Source organism: Maniola jurtina, chromosome 5 (genome assembly GCF_905333055.1).
Source record: "Maniola jurtina chromosome 5, ilManJurt1.1, whole genome shotgun sequence".
Classification (NCBI taxonomy): domain Eukaryota; kingdom Metazoa; phylum Arthropoda; class Insecta; order Lepidoptera; family Nymphalidae; genus Maniola; species Maniola jurtina.
The window spans coordinates 14,762,850-14,781,773 of NC_060033.1; the positions used below are offsets into that span (position 1 = coordinate 14,762,850).

Genomic DNA, 18,924 nt, shown 5'->3' on the forward strand with positions numbered 1-18,924 from the left:
CGCTCCAGTCCAGACTGGCCTTATTACGTGTAGAATCAGAGGAATTGCTATCATAAAGATTTTTATGAAAGTTGCAAGTTGCTTTGACGACTCGTGGTGTATTAGCTTGTAATGTAACAGATCGGGCTCGAGCGTTACATCGGCGACTATGTCAATATTTACCGGTAAGTACCGATTGCACCACACCACTGTTAGGATGAGTACGCACTAGAACTGAACTGCAGCTGCACTGCACGAGACTGCACTACGCGGCACATCGCGTCAGAATATTATTTCTTCCATTTTGTATGGAGCATATCGCACTAGAGCGGCGCTGCACAGTGCTTCAACGCCCGTTGCCGCGCGACGTGGCTGGACAGAGTATGGACAGCGCGCAGTGCCGCTGCAGTTCAGTTCGAGTGCGTTGGCACCTTTAAAGAGTTGTAAAAAACAGACAACTCACGAAACGTCATTTTTGTCTCCAGGATCAAAAAATAGATTATCTTTGATTTTACCTTTTATTTGACAGATGTCGATTCTCGATCAAACCGAGAGTTTCACCCAGTTAGTTTTCATCGAATAAAAAAATTGCAATCACGACACGTAATAGCGACTGGGGATAAGCGATGATGATAAATGTAACAAATCGGGTATCTCAGTCTCCCAGTGATACTTAGGCCTTAAATTTGTCATGTTTAGGTATAAGCCTGAGATCGAATGGTACCGGTCCACTAATACCGGCTTCCCACGGTGCGTGATATTACGGACGGACACGGACTAGCCTGCACTGCACCAACGCACCATGGGAAGAGTATTGTCCGTGGTACCGCAGTTTGACAACCTCCCTGGCGCAGAGGTAAGCGCTGTGGTCTTATTAAGAGGAGGTCCCGACTACGATTTCCAGCAGGAATTTGGAATTTTATTCTCTTTCTTTTTTTAAAAATTATTTCTTATTTCTAAATCTCTGGTCTGATCTGGCGGGAAGCTTCGGCCATGGTTAGTTACCACCCTACCAGCAAAGCCGTGCCGCTAAGCGATTTAGCGTTCCGGTACGATGCTGTATAGACACTAAAGGGGTATGGGTTTAATAAAAACTTCCATACGCCTTCCAGGTTAGCCCGCTTCCTTTTTAGGCAGCATTATCACTTACCACCAATAAAAACTACAGTCAAGAGCTAACTTGACACGTCGGCGTTGTCGTCTGGGCATTTTGTGTGGTTGTCCGCAAAATCACGCACCGTGGGAAGCCAGTATAAGGCACCAACGGAGATTGACTTGTCTCAGGTAAACCTTGAGACTTTCGCTTTGTCTTGAAGTTTGGTTAGGATTTGTTTGAAATAGCGTTTTGTATTAAAGGGGCACATTGTTTCAAAGGTGTAACTAATCTTGAGAGTTGAGGTAGCTTGCTTTGTTTGCTTTTGACCCACGTTGACTCATTCCAATAACTAGGATGGGTGATGATTTTTGATAGTGCGTATAAGTAATTAAATCCTCTTACGTCATAAGTCATCATTCGAAAAGCTTCTCTACCTAAAGCCGCCTCTTTTAACAGGGCTCTCTCCGTAACTTACTCCATACAATCGTACTCCCAATTTCATTTGAACATTATGGAACCAAAGTCCATGAAATTTTGCAGACATATTATTCTAGAAACTAATATCTGTGCCTGTGGTGTTTTAAATTTTTCTAAAAATATGTGGTTTTAAAATTACAGGGGCTCAAAGATTTGTATGTGAATTTTTAAGACCGCGTAACTGTGAAACCGAATACCTATTTTAACGGAAATCTGGAAAACCACAGGCATAGATATTGGATCCCGGAACGTTCTACAAAATTCCATTGAGTATGATTGGCTAGTATTCCAATGAGAGTCGAACTACGTTTGTATGGAGCGAGTGACGGAAAGACCCCTCTTAACTTTGTCCATCCCCTTTATATCGTCTAACCATATTTACATCTTTGGTGACATGGAGCCCTATTGCCTTCAATTCTTCCTTCCTCCTCTGGGCGGCATCTCCATGGGCAAGAGTCACGTAACGTATCGTTGCGTATTATCGACACAGCACAAATAAAGGGAAAAAACCGGTCAAGTGCGAGTCAGACTCGCGCACTGAGGGTTCCGAACTCGAGTATTTTTTCCATAATTTTGCACGATAAATCAAAAACTATTATGCATAAAAATAAATAAAAATCAGTTTTAGAATGTACAGGTAAAGCCCTTTCATATGATACCCAACTTGGTATAGTTATCTTACTTTGAAAATTGAAACACATTTTAATTTTTTTTTCTTTATGATGTAACCACAAATTCGCGATTTTCAGATTTATTCCTGTACTTGTGCTATAAGACCTACCTACCTGCCAAATTTCATGATTCTAGGTCAACGGGAAGTACCCTATAGGTTTCTTGACAGACAGACAGACAGATATCAAAGTGATCCTATAAGGGTTCCGTTTTTACTTTTGAGGTGAACCCTAAAAAGTGTTATGTCGTGCACGATGCTAGGAACCCTTCGTATGCGAATCCGACTCGCACTTGACCGATTTTTTTGTAAGAGATCTACACCGAACTTCATTTTCAGAAGGTGAAGATTTATGTTTAACCCCCGACCCAAAAAGAGGGGTGTTATAAGTTTGACGTGTGTATCTGTGTGTCTGTTTATCTGTGTATCTGTCTGTGGCATCGTAGCTCCTAAATTAATGAACCGATTTTAATTATTTTTTTTTTGTTTGAAAGGTGGCTTGATCGAGAGTGTTCTTAGCTATAATCCAAGAAAATCGGTTCAACCGTTTGAAAGTTATCAGCTCTTTTCTAATTACTGTAACCTTCACTTGTCGGGGGTGTTATAAATTTTTAATTTACACTTGTGCTAGAGGTGCTTGCGAGTGGTGAACGTATAATAGCTTCATACATTTGAATGAATGTTCAAAATAGCAGTCAGGTCATGGGCTGGACGCTTGGCGGGCGGCCAGCTCCGCGCTGTGACTGGACCGGTCACAGCGCATTCATATCAATTATGAGTGGCCTCCTTCATCATAGCCACGCGTCGCGTTTTTGTATCGGGATTAAGTTATTTTTTTTAAAGTAACTGCTTTATTTCCTTAATAATAAATGATTGGACCTAAAAATTTGGGTAAATGAATTTCTTGAATTTACGTTGTTAAGTTTTTGTGTTCTTGAAGTGTTTTGTTTGAAAATTTTCGACTTCCATTTTTAGGATTCCGTATCCAAAGGATAAATAGGTTCTGTCTGTCTATATGTCTGTCTGTCTGTCCGCCTATCCGTCCGTCCGTTGGTATCTTAAAATGGCAATCGGAGCGTCCTCACCCCGATTGCCATATTGACCTGTCGCAAAGCTTAAGTTAACATTGTATTGGCCATAAAATATCGGAAGTTCAAGTTATAGTACATATAGATCGTTGAGCGAGTAAAATAGGTCAATTTTACTTCACCACACGTAAAATGTTTGGGAAAAAACTAGTTTATGGCGGATATAAAACTGTCGCATAATTGCGTATGCAGCAATCCGCGGGACCCTAAATACCAATATGGTGGATCAACCCACCTTGAGACACTATCCCTGACTGACACATAAACGTACTGTTCGAAATAGCTTTGAGCTCTGTCTTATAATTTTGCACGTCAATTTTCTCTGTAACGTAGATCGTTAGTGTTATATTTTTTGTTCACAACTTTATCACACTTCACGCTAATATTATAAAGGCGAAAATATGTGTGTATGTGTGTGTGTGTGTGTGTGTGTGTATGTTTGTTACTCCTTCACGCAAAAACTACTGGACGGATTGGGCTGAGAATGTAGATAGATTATACCCTATGGATTAGCACATATTATGCTACTTTTTATCAAATCAAAGATCAATCAAAGAGTTCCCACGGGATTTTTAAAAAACCTACATCCACGCGAACGAAGTCGCGGGCATCAGCTAGTTAGTTTATATCTCGGAAACGTGGCACTTTGGAAGATTTTTTTCTCACTCAATACTCGTTTGAATTGATGACAGCCATTGATTAATGCAGGTTTTATGCGTTACCGATATTTCCATACTAAAATATTCAAAACCCTTTTCGATCAATTGTCGAATTTGTAAGATAATTAATTGATGTAATGGTGATAATTAGTCACGTAAACATAAACTAAAGCTACAGGGTTCCAAATGCACCTTGGTCTGAAAAAGAATCCCACAACAAATTATAACAACATACTTTTAGCTCACAGACACAATATTGGTCTTAGTATTTTCTAGTTTTAAATTTAGTTGATAATTTTTATGAATTTTATTTTTATTTTTATTTTTTGTTGGTGATTTTTTTGAGCTGAATAAACTTTATTTATTTATTTTACTTAATATCAACGCATACAGGTACTTCCGCTTATCCGATTTGATCTCTTGATCAAACTATCCCAGCAAAATCGCCTATTGTGGTCTACGCTGTAGAACTAACACATCGGTCTACGACGCGAATGAAACGAAAGCTTTTTTGTGAGGGCTTACGTTTGCTGATTTACCAACTGTGATCCGCTGAGTTGTGGGGTCTGGGAATGCATCTGCTATATTTGATTGAATATATTTCTTTTATTCTTATAAAAACTATCGGGAGCTAAATTTATATTCAATAGGTTTTATCCTCAACTGTGTCTGCATGGTTATAGGTTTTTAAAAATCCTGTAAGGAAGATTTCCTCACGATGTTTTCCTCCACCGTTAAAGCAAGTGATATTAAATTACTCAAAACGAGCATGAGTCCTAAAATGTTAGAGGTAAACCTTTGATCGAAGCTGGATTATACGAAAAGGAAAACCTAAGTTTTACAATAATCCCATACAAATTACAATGCCGAGTTTAAGTCAGCTTAAACCGTGCCTAAAATTTTTATAATATATGAGTGTAAATTGTTTTTTGAAAGAATAATAATTAATTTGTAGCGTAATATCTACTGTATATCTCAGAATTCATAAAAGTTTCTGAGTCTTAAAATATTTTTGTACTTTGCAAATTCGGACTTAAAAGTAATTCTTGGAATAACTTAAAAAGCAAAATTTTAAAAAGTTGTCCTCACAGAAATATTAAACTGCGCAGTCATTAAAATTGCAACAAGTTACTTTTTAAATAATATAATGCTGCACACCAAGAATTTTTATTCAAAATTATTATAATACGTATAAAAGTTTCCGTAGGTACAAAAGCAAAATTTTAGAATTTCAGCGGAAAAAGCGCTGCGTGGATCGCCGCTGCATTTGCATCAGGTTTATGGTGGCCATAAAGCAGCTGTTTCCGAAACATTTCACTTGTGGCGAGATACGCAATAAAATGGACTATTTTATTGTTGTCATAGAGTTCAGAGAGTTGTAACCATTACTAGAGCAGCCCTCATGCTTTCTTTCTTTATCTTCGTCTCTCTCTCTCGCTATGTTATTCTTCTTTACACAAGTTTAAAAAATCTATTAAAACTATGCTCCTGAGAAAAGCATATTATGCTATCGAAGATTACGTAAATGATAAAAGAGCGTGGATTTCACCTGCAGCTCGCTCCAGCAATGCGCGGGACTTTAATTACTTGTTTAAATGGCATATTGTATATCAAATCTTTGAAAAGAGCAACCGCCGAGTTTCTTGCTGGTTCTTCTCGGTAGGAAAGGCATTCCGAACCAGTGGTAGATGCTCTTGACGATTCAAAAGTACTTGTAAAAGTCTAATTGAATAAAAATATTTTGAATTTTATCAGCTTTTACTTATTAGTTGTTGAACATAATCCTCCTCATATTATGCACGCCATTCTTCTCGTGTTCGAGAGGAGCGAATTTCCTCCAGTTTGACATTTTAGTGATGTCATCAGACCAACGAGATGGCTGGCTTCCAACGTTTTTTTTTCAGGTATCAAATAGGTAGCAAGTAGCAACTATGGGCTCTCGTTATCTATGCGTTGCGTACTTCTTAATTATAGTATCATCAGCCCGCGACTTCATCCACGTGGATTTAGATTTCCGAAAACCCTGTGTCTAAGTCACTCTCCAGGTCTTCAACTAAATTTATGTAAAAAAAAACAGGTCAATCCGTAGCTTCATTAACGTACAAACCAACAATCAAACACACTTTTGCATTTATTATGGTTAGAGGTCATCATAGAATTATAATTGTACCATGTTTCTTGGCCTAGTAATGCAGAGGACTTCCTATGCTATGACATGCGACTCGACTTAAAAAAAATATGATTTTGACTCTGAGTTTAAGGGGCTCTTTTTATTTGTCTGATGATGCTGAGTTTTGCTGCTCTATAACTCAACTCAATGGTGCTTTTTGTTTGTTTTATTAAAATCTGTTGGTGACGTTTTTATTCCGTCTATTAAACCTCTCATAAAGAACTAAACCTTTGAGGGCATCTTTCGCGTGTAAATTTTAAAGCCTACTCTTCACCCACGATTTTTTTAATCACACTAATATAATAAAGGTGAAAGTTTGTGTGTGTGTGTGTGAGACTCCTTCACGCAAAAACCACTTGATGGATTTGGCTGAAAGGAATGAAGATAATATCCTAGATAAGCACATACATGAGTACTAGCACCAGCTAGGAGCTCATAATTTCGAGAAACTAGAGGTGTATGCTCGTGAACCCCTGAGCCCCCCTAATAGGGAGCAGATGTTTTAGGCTATCGCCGGTTTTTGGGTACAGAACCCTAAAAACAATGTCAACATTCATATCTTACCAAAATTTCAATATCCACCATCGATCATTGCAGCTACAATGAGTTGGGAGGCTGCCAGGTCTTTAAGCCCATGACCTGACTGAAATTATTTCAGAATAGCACCTAAATGAGGCAACCAGCTGACGTTTGAAGGTTAATTATGTTTTTACTGCTGGTAATTATCCCTTTTTCGAAGTTATCTGCATTAGAAAAGCGGCATGGCGTTCCAAATTGGGTAGTTAGCTCACCTACTACAAATTAGATGATGGCCCCCATAACAGTAGTTGGGTTGGGAATCTCAGAACAAGGGAAATTATTTTTAAACCCTCGTAGCTTTAGTTTCAAGTTACGTAATTAATTATCACCACTATATTGTACAAATATAACAAATTCCGACCATCAAAAGGAGTACAATAGTACCTACTTTGAATAAATGATTTTGACTTTGACTTTAACTTTAAATAGCAACAATAATTACATTTCAATTATTTTCAAAATAAATTTAAAAAGTTGCATTTTTGATATCTGCTCTTCCCTTCGTTCGCTTGGATTTTAATTTTTTTGGATCCAAGGTTTTTAATCTTGAGAACTCTTTCATTTTCTGGAATGCAACATAGCTCAAAGGATTAACAAGCTGAAGTGGCAATGGGCAGGCCATGTCTGTCGCAGAACCGACGGCCGATGGCGCAGACGTGTTCTGGAGTGGAGACCGCGTACCGGTAAGCGCAGTGTGGGACGACCTGCAGCTTGCTGGACCGATGATCTGAAGAAGGTAACGGGTGGATGAGGAAGGCGGAGGACCGTGTTTGGTGGCGCGCTCTTGGAAAGGCCTATGTCCAGCAGTGGGCGCGTACAGGCTGATGGAATGGAATGGAATTAGTATGGGCAAGGGGGTGGGAGGGTAAAGACCCTGACCTCCCGCCCCCAAATCAATTCGTACACGTGGATTAGGGTGTCCCTCTAGGAACTTTTTGATTAAATAACAATCACTAAAGCCGCATATAAACTGTAATTTGCTGTTGGCTTGTCGAACACGACGTCTGGCTTGACCCTAATAGTGCAAAACAGCCGCACGACTGTGTGTGCGACCTTAATGTTGCTGTTCGTCAACACGCAGTAGGCATTAGCACATGATTAGGTTATTAATGTCATTGACTCAGTAAAAAGGTTGGAACTCATCAGAGTTACCCGGCACCCGATACGCACCACCTCGTCGTTCGTTGTCCACTGATCCACTTCTTTAAATCTTTCTCCCCATTAACTTAATTCTTAACATTCCCTTCGATGGTTTCAAAATACTATGAAAATTGGGAAAATTAATAGAATATTAATTTCATTGCTCATTTCCTCACTCATCGTTTTCTCTCTCCCCCACTCGCTTGCATTGGTTTCCGATGAACGGGAAACTAACGTTAACCTGTAAGCTGTAACTGTGTTTAGCGATTAGTTGCACGTCGACCTCGCCCACTTGGCAGCGCTCTCCCGGTCAAGGCGCATACTGACATTATGTGTCGTACAGCGAAATGAGCGCCGCATAGGCCAGTACATTCTATACCACTAGTGGTTCGCCCTTAATTCAGACCTCGCGGTATCCCATAATTCCTATAAGATATTTTTGACTATATGTTGAAACTAGATGATGCTTACGACTACGTCCGCGTGGATTTAGGTTTTTTGAAAAACCCCGTGGGAACTCTTCTATTTTCCGGGATAAAAAGTTGCCTATGACAATTTAAGGGACGCAAGCTATCTGTGTACCTACCAAATTTCATATAAATCGGTAAACGGCCTTTAAGAATCCCGTGGGAAAAAGTAGCCTATGTCACAGCCTATGTTGACAGAAACTCATTCGCATTTATAATATTAGTATGGACTAGCTGTGCCCGCGACTTCGTTCGCGTGGAATAGTGACTTTTCGGACGCCCAGGCGCGAGGCGTCTAGTACGTACTCTGTACGTTAAAAATGTTCGCCGTGATTCTTTAAATTGACACAACTTTTTTATTTATGAACCGATTGACATGAAATAAACACTAAATGTTAAGTGAAGCTTACTACAATATATTAGTGAAAACCGTATCTAAATCGAATAAGCCGTTTCTGATATTAGCGTGCACAAACACACAGACAAACAGACAAACAGACAAAAAAAAAATAATTACAATTTCGGGTTCGGCATCGATATAATAACAACCCCTGCTACTTTTTTTTTTATATATTTCCATTGTACAGACACCACTTTTCTACAATTTTATTAAATGTAGTATAGATAGATATATTAGATCGCAATTAAAAAGCCTATGCGTTACACAATGAGTTAACTTGGAGTGCCCTTTATCTTTATCGACATTCCATTACCGGCTGTTTATCTTTACGCTTCCAAGCAATAAATCGGAAATTAAGCCCCTACCCCACCTCGCTTGTCAGGGAAATTAATTGGGGTGTAAGCTCCATACACGCGAAAAGACACTGCCTATCAATATCCACTGCCCACATTATTACAAATACTACCCATATATAGAGCAGTGATATAGCCAAGTGGTAGATTTCCTATTCAGGGGGTCAGGGGTTCGGTCCGGACTCGCACATCTATATTTTAGGAGTTTAAGCAATTAATTACCTATTACTTGCTTTGACGGTGAAGGAAAACATCGTGAGGAAACCAGCATGCCTGAGAGTTCTTCATAATGTTCTTAGAGGTGTGTGAAATCTGCCAATCCGCACTGGGTCAGCGTGATGGTCTATGGCCTAAGCCCTTCTTATTTTGAGAGAAGACCTGTGCTCAGTAGTGGGCCGGCAACGGGTCGATTATGACAGTATTATGTTCGACGTGCTTGGCGATCGCTTCCCACAATATTTAATGGCACCATACACACCTGCACCACTACAACAGTAGCGTAGGTATGCACGCATAAATTCGTGTCGTGGACGCTCCCGCATCGCGTCCCGCATTCCGCGTTCATGACGCGCTGGTGTAGCCGTAGCTTTAACTAACAAAAAGCGACTGTTAATTGCTGTCGCAACTAGGGCATACCGCTCTCAAAAGGTAAAACCTTAAGACCACTTGAAGATACTTAGGTATTTCAATTAGAGATCCCCGGTAAATTCAACAAAAACATTGGCTGAGCACTCGGTGCGATGGCAGAGAAATAAAAGTACATTCCTTAGTTCCGAATTGCTCAATAAGTGCTACCACAACGGCACGCTGCGGACCGTTGGTTACAATGAACGTAGGGTTCAATTTATAAGAAAAAGTTCTTTTTGTTTTTTAAATAACCTACCTTTATGACTATCAAGACGTGTCATTCCAAACAGAAATCTAAATTCTTGCGGGCTGCAATCTGCAATTCGTTGTTGCCTTGATGTCCCACTGGACGTCATACTAATTTTAGCAACTTTACAGTTAAAAAATAGCTAATTATGAAAATGACCTATTTTTTAACATGTTCTTAATAAATCGCTTATTTGTTATCAGTTTATCTGTTTGCCTGTTCGATGCAAATTTTGCAATCGATATTAAACTAACTTCGTGCTAAACTACAGTTTTGAAATTATAAACATTTTGTCCTTGTCCTTCAGTTTCACTGAATTTACTCGCTTTCTTGTCTGTTTGTTAGTGTGTTTGTCTGATCGGTACAAAATTTGCAATTGATTTTAAACTAACTTGCCTAGAGACTTGAAAGGTTATTTTTAAATTATTTATTTGATGCCGATTTATAATTTTGTAACGGGCATCAAGATTTACAGAGAGAACAAAACAGAAACTCTACAGCTGCCGCTCTTGAATTGAGCCAAGCCCAAAGTAAACTCTAACAAGCAAGCCTGTTATTGGCTTTATTTTCTAAACACACAACTTACGCTCAAAGTAGTTATTTTGACTCGAGTAAACGCTAAAATACAAAAGCAAATTGTAACAAAATATTTCACAGAGTTTTAGCCTTTGTAAAGGGTTCTAGACCGAAACTTTTCTGTAACAGACAGACAGATTTATGTTATTTTTAAACCGAGCAAAATGCATTAATCATAAGTAGAAATATTATGTTAGTCTGCTACTGGTTACATAAATGAGGATGTAATGTTAGATTTTTAACTCGTATTTTGGTTTCTTAGTAAGGTTCTTTAGTATTTTTATTTTTACGGTTTCGTAGTCAACAAAAAACCCTTATAGTTTCCCTATGTCTGTCCATCATCCAAAACAGGCACTTAGTATTTTTTTAAAACGGATATTGTTTCCAAAAAAGCATGTCAACTAAAGAAAAAAAAATCTCGTACACCAAAACGAATTTATCTATCCATTTTTAACCCCCGACCCAAAAAGAGGGGTGTTATAAGTTTGACGTGTGTATCTGTGTATCGGTTTATCTGTGTATCTGTGTATCTGTCTGTGGCATCGTAGCTCCTAAACTAATGAACCGATTTTAATTTAGTTTTTTTTTGTTTGAAAGGTGGCTTGATCGAGAGTGTTCTTAGCTATAATTGAAGAAAATCGGTTCAGCCGTTTGAAAGTTATCAGCTCTTTTCTAGTTACTGTAACCTTCACTTGTCGGGGGTGTTATTTTTTAATTTACACTTGTTTAATAACAAATTTCAACTTTTGCCGCCAAAATCCCAGAGGGAAATCGTATTTGATCCCGGACTGACCCTCTGTTGGCCGCTGTGGACATCCTAAGCCCTTGTCAAGTGAAAACGAATGTTATTTGCCAACACCGTCATGTCCACATCAAAATTAATTCGAGTAAAGTTGTGAAAAACTGTTGACATTTCAACATATTGAACTGAACTCACAGATATTATGGACATATTATTAGGTCCTAATAATATGTTCATATATCCTACTAATCATCGAATCCCACTAATATTATAAACGCGAAAGTTTGTATGTATGGATGGATGTTTATTACATTTTAACGCAAAAACTATTGGACAGATTTGGAATGGAGATAGATTATACCCTGGATTAAGACGTAGGCTATTTTCTATCCCGGAAAATCTATAAGTTCCCACGGGATTTTTAAAAACTTATATCCACGGGAATGAAGTCGCGGGCATCAGTTAGTACTTAATAAGGTATAAAATGTGCTATACGAATTGGCAGTTATTGTTGGTGCCGACCTGAAATGCCCTACCGTGCGTATCGTGAATAAAATGGTGGCATTAAAACAGTTGTTTTAGTTGGCGGCTATTTGGAAGTGACATTTAAAAGTTATGTTATCTGAAATAAGATCTAACTCACTCTCAAATGGCGCCTAAAGAAATATTGCTTCAATATCTATAGGTCTAAGGGGCAAACTGATACCCAAAAGGAACTCAGGAAGCTATGTACGTTCAAAATACAAACATTACACCTGGCGAAGAGAGGCTATTAATCATATTTTATCATACCTTGTAATCTTTTTCTCTTGTACGTACTATAGATAAAGTATTAAATAATGTTTTCGAATTCGGGGAGTGAAATCCAAATAAAATTATACTTTGAAAATTTACCAAATCAAACCTTCGGCGGCGTCCGTATTAAATTGTCGAAGTTTCAGCGCGGGAAATGACTTACTGAATCGAGAAAAGGGGTCGAACTTCCACTGTAAATTTAGCAATTAATACAGTTAAAATAATTAAACGGAATCAGAATATTTTGAAGGTGTTTTGTCCTCGCTTTTTATTGACGACTAGCTGTGCCCGCGACCTCGTTCGCGTGGAATAGTGACTTTTCGGGCAGCGTCATTCTTTAAATTGACATAACTTTTTTATTTATGAACCGATTGACATGAAATAAACACTAAATGTTAAGTGAAGCTTACTACAATGTATTAGTGAAAACCGTATCTCAATCGAATAAGCCGTTTCTGATATTAGCGTGCACAAACACACAGACAAACAGACAAACAGACAAAAAAATAATAATTACAATTTCGGGTTCAGCATCGATATAATAACAACCCCTGCTACTTTTTTTATATATTTCCACTGTACAGACACCACTTTTCTACAATTTTATTATATGTATAGACTAGCGACCCGTAGCTTATTACAATTTTCAAAAGGATCTCTAATTTTTTATTAAGTACATTTTATTTTTTTTCTATAGGAAAATAAATTTTTAAGTTGTGGTGAACATTAAAAAACGTTTAATCTAACTTTTATCTGATCATAATCCGTTTTAAAAGTCAGTGAACTCCACCCTAAGTATAGATTATACGGAAGGGTTCAACTTTAGTCCTATAGAACGTGTTTAGAATATAAAAGACATGCTATATAATATTATAACGAGCGGTTTTCATTCAGGAAAGTTGTGTCCATTTCAACGGCAATTTAGTAGAGTCCTTTAATTCCTTACGGCGTCGCCTAACGATGTCGGTTGGCCTTTTAGATCACTTTAAATGGCCTCAGTTAAATGTCCCGGTCTTATTATTACCGCGCCGTTTCATAACTTAATAGAGGTCACTAAGGGATATTTTGGGACATTTTATTTCACTAGTAATCCATACCCTTATACTAATACGTAAATCATATGTCTAACTTTCACGGCGTGATTATTCCGTGGCAACTCTATGATTCTCCAGGAGAAAATGTAGCATAGGTATGTCCAATGTCAATCCCTGGGGTTAAATCTATCTTTGTATCATTGGTTTAATGGATGGGCTGTGAAACTTTAGCAGACAGACAAATGGACGGACGGACGCAAAGCCGGACAGACAGACGGGCACACCGCCGCATTTATAATAAGTATCAGTAGGTAGTTAGTAAAACTTACACAACAAGCGGGTTGATTAGCTGACTCAGTGTCTAACACATAATGATAGCCACCGAGCTCATTTCACATTAGTCGGTTCTACATTGCTGCTTCACTGAGGGATATCAAAATATTATTTTTTCATAGAAAACCTTCAATAGATTAAAAATAACTGTCAAATGAACTCGGTGACTATCATTCAGTGTTGATCGCTGAGTTAGCGAATCATCCCGCAAGAGCATTCGCTTGTAATGAAATTATTCATTAAACACATACCAACAATTCATCTAAAGTGTCATGATTCGATTAAATTACTGTTTAATAATTCCATCACTATTTGAAATTTTGAGCAAATCTTGTTTGGCTATGGATGTTTGTTAATATTGACTATGGAAGTCAATATTATTTTGAAGTGGCAACTTTAATAAACAATGGCAATACAATTTTTGTGTTGGTAATTTTGCGGTATATTTGAATTGACGAATAGCAATTTGGCGTGTGGATTTTGATCAAAATGGCGTTAGAGTGGTAGGGATATTTTGGTGAGAGATTCGCTAACGAGGAGTGCGGGATTGATTACGGGTGGCGCATCGACAGTGGAAGGACTCCATGAGTCAGTACTGTGAAAGTGATTTTGAGTTGCAGTGTATTTTGGTAAGTCCTCTTGTATCGTTCCAATTTGTACAGATACTGTGAATTTACATATGTGTGGATATGGTTGATTAGTAATTCCAATTTAGTGTAGGGTACCGTCACCCAGTTACTTGTTATTGTAATCAGAGTTCTACAGGTCAGTGATACATATTAGATCTAGTTATAGAATCCTGTGGGGTTTCTATGAATCGTAACATTTCAGAAGTGACAAGAATCCAAAATAAAAAAATAACGTAGGTAAATAGAAATTCCTTATTAGTAATTTTATTTTAAAACGAGATTGCTAAACGCCCACTTTATCAAGTTTATTATTTTTTTTTACGATTAATTGGTTACGTGAGTGGTGACGCTAGAAAATAAGTCAGGGCAAACTCCCTTATAATGTGTTGTTGGGTAGATTATGTGTAATAATGTATGTGGGTACGTTTTCTGGTACCCACTCAGAACGAAACAATATCTTCTATTTATAATTTTTTCATAACCTTCACTGATTATTTTGATAATTATTGTAAAATTACAAGCAATGCTATAAACATAAATTTTAAGGTTATTATTTCTAAATTTTTTATGAATTGGGCTGTAATTGAAAATGAAAATGAAAAATATTTATTTACCAAATACAAAGTCTTATACAGTTTTTCTGTCTGGTGGTACCCACACTAGGCAATCCGGTATCGTGGGTACCTGATTCACTATAAGATATGATACAATATTTATTTGACAGTCGGTTCACTAATTAAGGTATATTCTAAGGATAAAAACATAAAGATGTGAAGTATGAAGTATTTTGTTGCGTTGCATTATACGTCTGAATGAATAGAAGTAACAAAGTGCCCTTATTTTAGATGCAGGAAAAGTTTCTCGGTTTCATCGTAACCTAAGGATAGTAAGTTATTGGAGTATAATATGCCCTTTCTAATAGAGTTAAATAAATTAATGAAAAGTTGTCTAAGTGATAATGTGGCCCAGATATGATTGTTCATCAGATAATGTCGTTGCACTTCTATATAATTTATATTATCAAAGTTTAGAGTTAGTCAACAATAATTGATTTGGGTTTTTATTATGTTGACATTTTAATTTTTTTTTTTAGTATTATTCTGTACTTTGCTTGTGTAAAGTCTATGTATATCTTAACTGAATATGTTAATCATGAGTTTTTATTTTATTTCATTGAAGGTAATATTCAAAGAATTTTACAATGATAAAGTTACAATGATAAAATGTATAAGGCTCATCAGACATTTTTTCAACATACACAGTACATACCATTTATTCAATTCGTATAAGATGTTATTGAAGGGCAGGACCGCCTGCAACTAGTACTCTAATTATATTATTGGTTCTACCGAAATAAATGTTGGTTTATGAGGCGTTCTAGTAACCTTACCTGTTTATCGAATGGGTATGTTTCCCGCTGGTTGTTGAGTGGGTTACTAGTCGTCGGATTATGTTATGTAATAACATTATTGGTTCTACTGAAATAAATGTTGGTTTATGAGACGTACTAGTAACTCTACCGGTTTATCGAATGGGTATGTTTCCCGCTGGTTGTTGAGTGGGTTACTAGTCGTCGGATCATGTTGGTTTAGAGGCCGTGCTAGTGGCTTCACTGGTTTATTGAGTGGGTATGTTTCCTACTGGTTGTTGAGTGAATCACTGGCCGTTGGATAATGTCAAGTTAGGGGGCGTACTAGTGACTTCACTGGTTTATTGAGTGGGTATGTTTCCCTCTAGTTGTTGAGTGTGTCACTAGTCGTCGGATTATGTTGGTTTAGAGGCCGTGTTAGTGACTTCACTGGTTTATTGAGTGGGTATGTTTCCTACTGGTTGTTGAGTGAGTCACTGGCCATCGGGTAATGTCAGTTTAGGGGCGTACTAGTGACTTCACTGTTTTATTGGGTGGGTATGTTTCCCGCTGATTGTTGAGTGGGTCACTAATCGTCGGATTATGTTAGGGGGCGTGCTAGTGACTTCACTGGTTTATTGAGTGGGTATGCTTCCTACTGATTGTTGAGTGAGTCACTGGCCGTCGGATAATGTTAGATAAGGGGGTGCACTAGTGGCTTCACTGGTTTATGGAGTGGGTATGTTTCCCACTGGTTGTTGAGTGAGTCACTGGCCGTCGGATAATGTTAGATAAGGGGGTGCACTAGTGGCTTCACTGTTTTATGGAGTGGGTATGTTTCCCACTGGTTGTTGAGTGAGTCACTGGCCGTCGGATAGTGTTAGATAAGGAGGCGCACTAGTGGCTTCACTGGTTTATGGAGTGGGTATGTTTCCCACTGGTTGTTGAATGGGTCACTAGTCGTCGGATTGTGTTAGAGGAGGTGTACTATGTGGCTTCATGGGATTTTGCATGAAATGAAATGAGATGAAATGAAATTATTTATTTTGCCATATGCGAGTAAAAATAAATGATGGTACATTGACAGGTAGTCTTTTTCACATTTTGCCATTTATGTATGACAGGCAAAATATGTAGTGGAACTGTTAGATACAATAACCAAAAAAAAAATGAAATTGGAATGACCACGCGACGCGTATATTTTCTCATGTTTCCTGTTAAGTGAGTCACTGATCGTCGGATAAAATTGTTTCTATGAACACCTTAGTAGCTAGAGCCAGCAAGGAGTATTATTGAATAGCATGAACCTAAGGTAAAAATAAAGAAGGTGCAATAGATCTCTTAATAAAGACATCAACAGTTCACTTATATACCAAGAGTTACATTAAATAGCTGTTGATATTTCCAATACCACGTTCATGGTGTGTTAGTTTGACAATTTAGAACTTAACTCTGCATTGTCACCAAAAATGAATATGTAAGTAGGCAGTAAACATATTTTAATTGCTGTCACTGTTGTCAGTGTTACCACAGATAAAACGGAATAGTAATTACGTTAATAAATTATTTTAGTGACGTTTTATTTCACACGTAGTTATGATAACGCAAAATCCAGCCACAGCATATTAGAATTTATTTTACATCCACAGTGTTACTAGGCAATTATATTGTATTGTTTTCTGTGCATTCTATGTTGAATTTGGTTATGTATGCTATAACGAAACTAAGTATATTTTGACAATTTTGGCTAAGTGTGCCACAACGATATTGAGTTCAAGATTTTAATAATGATTGAGATTAAGATTTTGATATCGAGTTTGAAGTTTTTGGTGTCAAGGTATAATATTTGATTCTGAGTAAGATTGTAAGATTGGTCATCATAATATTTCATATTTATTAAATCATATATATATATGATATAATATCATATATGATATAGCAAAGTGAGTCATGGTTAGGACAACCATTGTGCGTAGCACTATTTTGCTTAAGAATTACAGAAGTAGGTACAACTAATGAATGCTCGAATATCTTTATTATGTGTTATGCTTTAAATATGCTTGATTTTGGTTGTTTAATTTGAATGGTTAAATATTTACGATTTTCTATAAAACTATCAGGAAGTTGTGGAACAGTTTTTGGTTGCTGTTTAAAAATTTTAATTTTGTTTACGATTATATAAGGTTTTAATTAAAACTGAACTTTGCATTTACTTTAAGTTTTATATTGTTAATTAATGGATGAAGTTTGGTGGCATAGTTCGTTTAGTTTTTCGATTTTAACAGATCCATAAAAATAAAATAAAAATAAAAAGAAAGACACACGCACACACATCATTTTAAACATAATTTAGATTTGAATTCTGTTATGTATGGGTTCTATTATGTATAAGTTTAAGTAAATCTAACTTATATACAGTTTTACATACTTATTTGGCTGTGATCGGCTCGACATTACTATTAAGTGGATTTAGCTTTTTGTTTTTTTTTTTAAATTCTTTTTTGAGTTTTATTTATTGAGATTTAAAGCTTCTCGTTCAGATTGAGTTAGTGGTTACGATCGAGCTATTGGTTCAGAATGGTAACCTTTTAGTACATCCGAATGTCATGATTTATGAGGAAACGTCACGTATTGCTAACTTACTATAAATACAGTACACATATTTTATTTGAGGAATTATAATTGGTAAAAGTCAATGTTATCTGGCTTATTAGTGCCTGTGATTTGGATGTGCACCGGGAGGTTGCACATGGTTGGATGGCCGAATGTCATGATTCGATTAAATTACTGTTTAATAATTCCATCACTATTTGAAATTTTGAGCAAATCTTGTTTGGCTATGGATGTTTGTTAATATTGACTATGGAAGTCAATATTATTTTGAAGTGGCAACTTTAATAAACAATGGCAATACAATTTTTGTGTTGGTAATTTTGCGGTATATTTGAATTGACGAATAGCAATTTGGCGTGTGGATTTTGATCAAAATGGCGTTAGAGTGGTAGGGATATTTTGGTGAGAGATTCGCTAACGAGGAGTGCGGGATTGATTACGGGTGGCGCATCGACAGTGGAAGGACTCCATGAGTCAGTACTGTGAAAGTGATTTTGAGTTGCAGTGTATTTTGGTAAGTCCTCTTGTATCGTTCCAATTTGTACAGATACTGTGAATTTACATATGTGTGGATATGGTTGATTAGTAATTCCAATTTAGTGTAGGGTACCGTCACCCAGTTACTTGTTATTGTAATCAGAGTTCTACAGGTCAGTGATACATATTAGATCTAGTTATAGAATCCTGTGGGGTTTCTATGAATCGTAACAAAAGGGATAGAATGTATTTCATTTTGCCCTTTTAACTATTTAAACAGCTTTTGCAGAAACCCTAACGATTTAATCTAAATTCAATCAATTTGTAAACAACAAACAATTCGCGATCTGATTAAAAATGAGGGAACATTCCGGAACAAGCGTTGAAATGTTTATTACACAATGGAATAAGTTATCGGGTACTGA

At 37.1% G+C, this 18,924-nt stretch overlaps 1 protein-coding gene and 1 long non-coding RNA gene across 2 annotated transcripts in view; one reads left to right on the top strand and one right to left on the bottom strand.

Moving 5' to 3' along the window:
* The window catches only part of LOC123865067, a 182,737-nt gene that overhangs the window by 102,557 nt on the left and 61,256 nt on the right, over nucleotides 1-18,924 (top strand). The window lies entirely within an intron of this gene.
* On the bottom strand, nucleotides 9,566-13,060 carry LOC123865104. The gene is made up of 3 exons (XR_006795898.1): nucleotides 13,050-13,060; nucleotides 11,645-11,649; nucleotides 9,566-9,670 (listed from the first exon to the last, which is right to left on the bottom strand). It is a non-coding gene; the product is annotated as an uncharacterized LOC123865104 (long non-coding RNA).